The sequence below is a fragment of the Sinohyriopsis cumingii genome, chromosome 7 (genome assembly GCF_028554795.1).
Source record: "Sinohyriopsis cumingii isolate HCF-2022 chromosome 7, ASM2855479v2, whole genome shotgun sequence".
Lineage (NCBI taxonomy): Eukaryota > Metazoa > Mollusca > Bivalvia > Unionida > Unionidae > Sinohyriopsis > Sinohyriopsis cumingii.
In genome coordinates, this window is record NC_142967.1 from 126,044,104 (window position 1) to 126,052,273 (window position 8,170).

Genomic DNA, 8,170 nt, shown 5'->3' on the forward strand with positions numbered 1-8,170 from the left:
ATATCATGTGAGAGAGTGTTGCTGATGGTTCACCCAAGGTAAGTAAAGTTGCTGACTGCTTCCAGGGTGACACCATAGATTTTGATGGAAGTGGCAATGGTGTTATCTTGCACGCTGACGTTTGTCTTTTCCAGATTGATGGTGAGCCCAAACCGATTGCAAACGGTCCCCCAGTCTCTGGAGGGCATCCTCGGTGTGGGTCACAAGAGCCGCGTAATCTGCAAAAAGCATCTCCCTGATGAGCACCGACCTCACTTTGGTCTTTGAGTGCAGTCATGCCAGGTTGAACAGCCTCCTGTCGGACCTGGTGTGTTGATATATGCCATCATTGGGCAAGTCGAAGGCGTAGGACAGGAGCAGGAAGAATATCCCGAAAAGGGTTGGCGCCAGCATGCAGACCTGCTTCACGTCGCTGTTGATTGGGAAGGAGGCTGAGGAGGATCCATCGTACAGGACTGTTCATATCAGCATGGAAAGAGATTATCATCCTGCGGAGTTTTGGGGGGCAACCGATCTTAATGAGAAGTTCAAAAAGGCCCTTCCTGTTGACCAAGTCAAAGGCTTTGCACAATTTTCCATACATTTGGGCTTGTTTTTTTTCTTCTTCTTTCTTCAAATGTTTCTTCAGTGACATATCTATAATACAGGCAACTGCTGTTGGCAGCTGACAAGATGGCTCATTCTGTCAGACTCAAGACCACATAGTTGCATCCTACCATTGGAAAAGATGGGTTGGCTAATGTGTCCTCGGTAAAGGCACTTTACTCCCAGTTGCCTTGGCTATAATTAACCTACTTACATTTCTTTGCAGGAAAACATGAAAACAAGCCACATATTTGTATTGTCGGGAATTCTAACCACATTATAGTCAGCATGTGTATTAGTTTAAGACCAGTCATTCATTGTAATGATTGCCTGTTATCAGTTACAAATATTATAACCTTAAAGTGCCATACCAGTGTAGATAAAGGAAATACAATTCAATATTATTTGAATAGAAAATCAAGTCTGGAAGCGGTATAAAAAAAACCCAATGAAAAAGTTTGCCATAATAACTGAGAAATATGCTCAGGTGTGTTTTCAAAAATATTACACATTGGACCAGTTTTATCACTCGGTAATTTCTGGAGTGTGTAGACAGCCTGACATCATATTTTGAACACACACATTACTTCCGTTTCTATCAAAACATAAACAAAGCACTTGTTCCGTTCCATATTAGCTAGTTTGAAAAGTTTTATCATCACAGTCATGCCAAGAGGAGATCATGGAGGTACAAGCAAGGGCAGCGGGGTCAGGTGTGTTACAGCAAATTGTTGGAATTCAAATGCTGACGAGTTTTCCATGATTCCTTTCCGAAAGACCAAGCACTTCATCGCAGGTGGACAGATTTTGTAACAATCAAAAGAGCAAACTGGGATGGTCCGACTGAGTTTTCTGCCCTCAACTCCTTTCATTTCACACCAGAATGCTTCCCATTTAGGTATAGATTTGATGTTGAGCATATGGGTAGGGCACCAAAGAAAGTCAAACTCAATGATGCTGCTGCTCCGTCATTCCACTGAGTGAAGGAAACTGACAACCAAACCAAGGTAACTGCAAATGTATCAGAAACTTAAACACCAAAGCATCAACTGTGTAGGCTTGAAATGTTGTCACCATCAGAGGAAGTAACTTGTTAAGTGTCACCACCAAAGAAAGTAAGAAGGGGCTATTCAAAGAGAGAAGTTGCAAGGGTGAGTTTTTAATGACATGTACCATATTATATCTATGATATTCAACAGATCAGTCACTGCAACATTTCCATTTGTACCCTGTAGAATGTTCTTTCATAGTTTTCAAAACAAATGCAGTAAATATCTAATCAATCAAGAACTGAGATATAAACAGTGGATAAATATTGTCACAATTTTCATGTTCCCTTCAGTTTTGTTTGACCATGTGAATAGAAAAATCTTTCTGCTGGTAGATTTAGAAGGCCTACAAATATTTTTCATTGTTGGACAAATGTGTGAATCAGATTACATATAGATATTTACAAACATGATGAGGTTTATTCCCATCCGCAATTATTTAAAAATCTGAATAACACAAAATGTAGTAGAAAATTTACAATATTGTGTTATGATTTATTCAGTGGTGTTGTCATGTTCAACAATTTTTCAGTCCTATCTTGGCAACAATCATTTAAGTCCATCAATTTATTCAATTAGTAGATCTATTTCTTATTGATCAATGATATTTGGAATGCAAAAGCATCTTATGGAGTACATGTCATATAGGTATGTGACTTTGATTTAACTGTATTGGTCTAGTAATTTATTGAATTTAGATACATTTTTGTTAGTGCACACTTTAATTTTCATTCAAGATGGCATAAAACCAAGCTTTGATGAATATATTTTATAACTTATAGGATCTAAAGTATTTGACAAGCTTGAAGAGATTGTGACAGCACACAAATGAGAAAATATGTACCAATGCTGTCATCTGGACAACAAGCTTCATCATTGAGTGGATACAATTCTGTGATCAATTATTTTGCACCAAAGATGATTGGTTTCTCCTATCATGGAATGCTTTCAAGGTAAATCTTAAATTATTGCACACAGTGTTTTATTTATAGTCCAGTATATTCATCTTCAAATTAAATCATAGATATCACTGATCTTTTGATATCTTACAATGTAAAATTGTATAACAGTTTTTAGTGTTTTGGAATGTTTGCAAATAAAGTATCTATAAAAATAAATTACCTGTATTCTGATTTAATTATATACTGTATTTTGCATCTTTATTTACTTTGAAATAGGCTTTAGCTAGCTGCATTGCATTTTAATGAAAACAGCCAACGAGAGAAAGCATGCACAAAGGATGTGAGAGCCAGATATGAAATACTGTATCCAAAGTACAAGAAAGGAGAATACACTGTCAGGAAAATCCTTGATGACTCAACATATGGCAATAATATACATTAGTAATTAATGAACATAAAGTCATATATCACTTAGAAATATAAATAATGTTGTACCAAGTATAAGTACCTATATTATTTTTTTTAATTATTAAATTCAAACAGTAAAGGCAAAATATTTGTTAAAGCTGACACTCCTTTAATTTTAAAGGTCATGAATTTTCCATGTGGTAAAATAGTAAAAATATACAAACAATTGTAAAGACAAATACTTTTAATTCATGTATTAACTTAAAAGGTTGCAGTTTTTGGCTTGTACAATACAATGCACATTAAATTTAATTTGCAGATTATGTTGAATGTCTGATGAAAACAGCATTCACAATTGGACAGGTGTCTCACATGAATGATGAAAACAGCATTCACAATTGGACAGGTGTCTCACATGAATGATGAAAACAGCATTCACAATTGGACAGGTGTCTCACATGAATGATGAAAACAGCATTCACAATTGGACAGGTGTCTCACATGAATGATGAAGGAGTAAAACTTATGGTAGATGTATCACCACCATTATGTAGTCTGTATGAGAGGCCTGACAAGGATATTGCTACTCAAAATCTTCTTAGCAGGTTTAATTGCTGTCAGCCTCATGAAAGGCAGTGTAGTTCAGGTTTTGATCAGGAAAGGCAGTACGGATCCTCTGAACAACACATGATAGAATGCTGACCCTCACTTCCTTACCCAAGAAGTGCCAACACCACTGAGCAAATTGTCTAAATGCTGTATACCAATGTCTTCTGAAATAATAATTTGAAAATGGAGTTGAAATATAATATGCTTTATCATTAGATCAAATTTGGAAATCAAAAGTTTTAGTAGATAGTATAAGTAGTGGCCCAGTGTGATTTATCATTATTTTGTATATCAACAAAGTTAAATGATTCCAGTATAATCTGTGCACATACATATATATATATAAATACATACATATATATAACCATCTTATTTTTCAACACAAAAAATTAAATAAAACAATATTTGTACATGTATATGTGTTGTTTTTGGCATGATTCATCAGTATCACTGGTATAAAGGTTAGACAGTGTAGGCCTCCAGAACATGGGTTCAATCCAAGAAGATGTCATAAAATGACTTGAAAAAGTGGTTTATTTATTTGCTGTATTAATAACCCCAATACTATGCTGTCATGCATAGATCATGAAAGCAAAATTTATGAAAACAAAAGAACATGAAAAATTACTCAGACATTTTACTTACTCATTTCCTTGTTCTGGATGCTCTCCAAATTGTTGTCTTTACTGGTAGTATGCAACTTTTAAAACATTAATGTCGAGACAAACTGCAATGAACCCTGGATGGTGTGCTATACACTGTATCCCCTGGTATTCATTGTGGATACTTGTGACCTTCTCTATGTCACAACAACACACACATTCCCTTGCTGTAGGCATTACCAAACAATGTGCACAATTACACATAAAATAGAGTTTTCTTCTTTAATGCATAGTGCTGTGCTTGTCAAATGTAATCTCATATTTATGAACACATCAATAGCACAGTACAATGACACAAACTGACTAAAGTCAGGAACAGATAAAACATTTAGTACAGCACTGTGAAACTTAATTAGATATGAAAGAAAATAGAAGTTGCAAGAAGATGCTTACCACAGACAAAAAAGGTTGATTTCATAGTTTATCAAAATCAACTATTAGCATACATATGAGAAATTCAAAATTTTAACTTATAATACAGTGTGCAGAATATGAATTCAATTTTAATATCATGAGGGTAATATCCTGCGTATTTCAATAGTTGTGCAAAAGCGGACCTCCTCTCCTACAAATCTTAAGTACTTCTAAATCGTATCAACTTGTTCACAGGTTTTCAAAGCTTACAACTGTGATCCGCTGTACCTTTTACTTATCAACGTATAGATACATCTCTACCCATGAAATGCTATAATAGTAATAATAATAATTAATAATAATGAGGACTTTGTATAGCGCCTAATCTTTAGAAGCTCTAAGTGCTTTACAACATTAGACAACACCTATAAGATAAAAAAACATATAATAATATTATTACAAAAACAAACACCATGAAATTAGAAAAACATTAAAAAATAAAAAAACATGCTGAGAATATTTCAGGTAGGAAACATTATTAGGTCTTTAAGTTTGTTCTTGCAGTCGAAATAAGCGAGTTTTGAGAGCCCTCTTGAATGTGATCACCGTGTCTTTGTGTCCAAGTACAGTGGGCAATTCATTCCACGTTGCTGGGCCCTGGTATGCAAAAGAACGCTGTCCATATGACTGTTTTCATAGTGGGAATGAGTATACGATTGTCAGAAGAGGAGCGTAAGTATCTTCCTGGTGTGTACACATGGGTGAGGTCGGATAGGTATGTTGGACTAGAGTCCGACAGTGAAACGTAGCAAAGAGAACAAATTTTGTGTTTGATTCTGGATTGAATGGATAGCCAGTGTAGGGTACAGAGCAGTGGGGAGGTGTGCTCTGATCATGGTACTCTAAGTATGATCCGAGCAACTGTGTATTGAAGTTTCTTCAGTAGATATTGAGATTAACCAGACAGAATTGAGTTACAATAGTCCAGTCTTGAAAGTACTAATGAACACACAAGTGTTTTAGTGGCATCAACTTAAAGATATTTTCAAATTGAGCTGATGCATCTCAGCTCAAGATATGCAGCCTTGCATATGTTCATGACATGTTGGTGCAATGTGAGAGTACTGTCCAGAGTAACACCTAGGTTTTGTACTGATTGTGTGAATCTAATGTTGGCATTGCTGATATTTATTGTTTGAGGTAAAGGATGTGAATGAGCAAGTCTTTGTGTAGTGATCAGAATGGCCTCAGTTTTATCATCATTCATCTGCAGCTTGTTACATGTCATCCATGAATTCACATCAGAAATGCACCTCTTTCACCTTGGATGGTAGCATCAACTTCAGTTGAATGGCTAGATTTGTATATTTGGGTGTCATCAGCGTACAATTGGTGAGACACTGGATGATGATCTATGACACTTGAGAGCGACTGAGTGTACAGAATGAAGAGAACAGGTCCAAGAACAGACCAAAACAGATCAACTGGGCTGGAGTGTATTCCATTTACAGATACAATGTATCCTGTTGACCAAGTAGGACTTGAACCACAGAAAGGCTGTATCATGAATGCCAAATACATGCTGTTTATGAAGTAATACATCATGGTCTATTGTGTCAAATGCTGCAGACAAATCAAGGAGGGTGAGGACTGTAATCTTTCCGCTATCCAACGCAGAATGTCATTAACTACTTTTAGAAGAGTAGTTTCAGTACTGTGGCAAGGGCAATATGCAGATTATACATTGCTAAAAAGACTGTTTGAATTTATATAAGATACAAGCTGGGATAGAACAACCTTTAAGATTTTTTATATGAATGGGAGATTATAAACTGGGCGGTAGTTTTTTAAATTGTTATGGTCTAGTGTTGGTTTCTTCAGCAGAGGCTTTACTATGGCAGTTTTCAAAAATGATGGGAATTCCCCGGATGAGAGAGAGGCATTAATAACATTAGTTAGTGAAGGCAATACTGGATTTATACACTTGTGCAGCCTTTATTACAGGTGAGAAAAAATCCAAATTTGTAAAGGAACAGGAGACTGTCAATATCGTCGGATACACATATTTATCGTAACTTAGGCCGTAGACATATTCAGAAAACAATTACAATGAATTGTCCATCTATCTTGTCTTTCTTCTTCGTCATCTTCAACTTCGGATTGTTCGGTATTGGAAATATAGGGTTCAAACTGTTACGGATTAATTTGGGTGACGATACCAACTGAGCCTTTGTTTAAAGCAAGTGTTCATAGTGTGACGTCATGCTTTGTTTTCACTAAATACCGGAAGTGGTCAGCAGTTGCATTAGGTTATTATCGAAAACAGGTGCAAATGCGATATTAGGTAGGCTCCCACGCAGTTATTACTGAAAATTTTTCAATCTGATTTTTTACATTCGTATTTTGAATATATCATCTCTTTCACCAAGAAATGAACTGAATAAATGTAGATACACTGTTGTGGCACTTTAAGTCGATACATAGTCAATTCTCTTTGATCTAAGACTATTCCCAGTGAACATCCTATGAACTGTCCCAATACAACTCTTTGATCTAGGATTGTTCCCAGTGTACATCTGATGAAATGTCTGAATACATCTCTTTGATCTCAGACTTTTACCAATGTACATCCGATGAACTGTCCCAAAACAACTCTTTGATCTAGGACTAGTTGCATCTGATGTGCTGAATGAATACAACTCTTTGATCTAGGACTGCTCCCAGTGTACCTCTGATGAATTCAACTCTTTATCTAGGACTATTCCTAGTGTACATTTGATGAATTGCTCCAATACAACTCTATGATCTAGGACTTTTTGAAGTTACATTCGATAAGCTGTCAGAATACAACTCTTTGATCTCGAACTGTCCCAATACAACTCTTTGATCTCGGACTGTTACCAGTGTACATCCGATGAACTGTCCCAATACAACTCTTTGATCTAGGACTGTTACCAGTGTACATCCGATGAACTGTCAGAATTCAATTGCTTTATCTAGGACTATTCCTAGTGTACATCGGATGCACTGCCAGAATACAACTGACATACATCAAATTACCATCACATACAATGATGCAATCTTTAGCCTGACACAGGTAAGGTTATAATGAATGCTATTGGTGGAACATAAGGTTTATATTATGGTAAAATGGCAAAAAATGTAATTGCCATGGACAAAAACTTGTGGTCACTATACTCAGTCCCGATTCCTCAAAGGTATGGTAGTTGAGGTACATCCAAGGTCAATGAAATCTGGAAATGTACGAGACACACACACCCCGCCAGTACAAAAGTCCTTTGTGCTCTCCGATTTTAAACATAGAAATAAAGCAAAGGTTAAAAATTTTCAAAAATGTTGGACTAGGTTTGATTAGTCTTTAAAACAGTATGGCCAAATAGAGGCAACTCTCGTCATCATTTTAACTTGCAACATCCTCAATACCTGAAACACATGCACTAAGAATCAAAGTGAAAAGAATATTTTTTCCTAACCAGGATATTAAATCAAAAAGATTAATGTATTTTCTTTATTACCTGAGAATAATAAACTTGTCACATTGTAAAACAGAGTCAGTGGGAAAAAAAAGAGACCAAATTAA

At 35.9% G+C, this 8,170-nt stretch overlaps 1 long non-coding RNA gene across 1 annotated transcript; it reads left to right on the top strand.

Moving 5' to 3' along the window:
• Positions 1–263: 263 nt before the first annotated feature.
• LOC149796081 (uncharacterized) lies at positions 264–8,020 on the top strand. Its single transcript, XR_016422484.1, has 3 exons — positions 264–2,587; positions 3,264–3,307; positions 3,437–8,020. It is a non-coding gene; the product is annotated as an uncharacterized LOC149796081 (long non-coding RNA).
• The last annotated feature ends 150 nt before the right edge of the window (positions 8,021–8,170 follow it).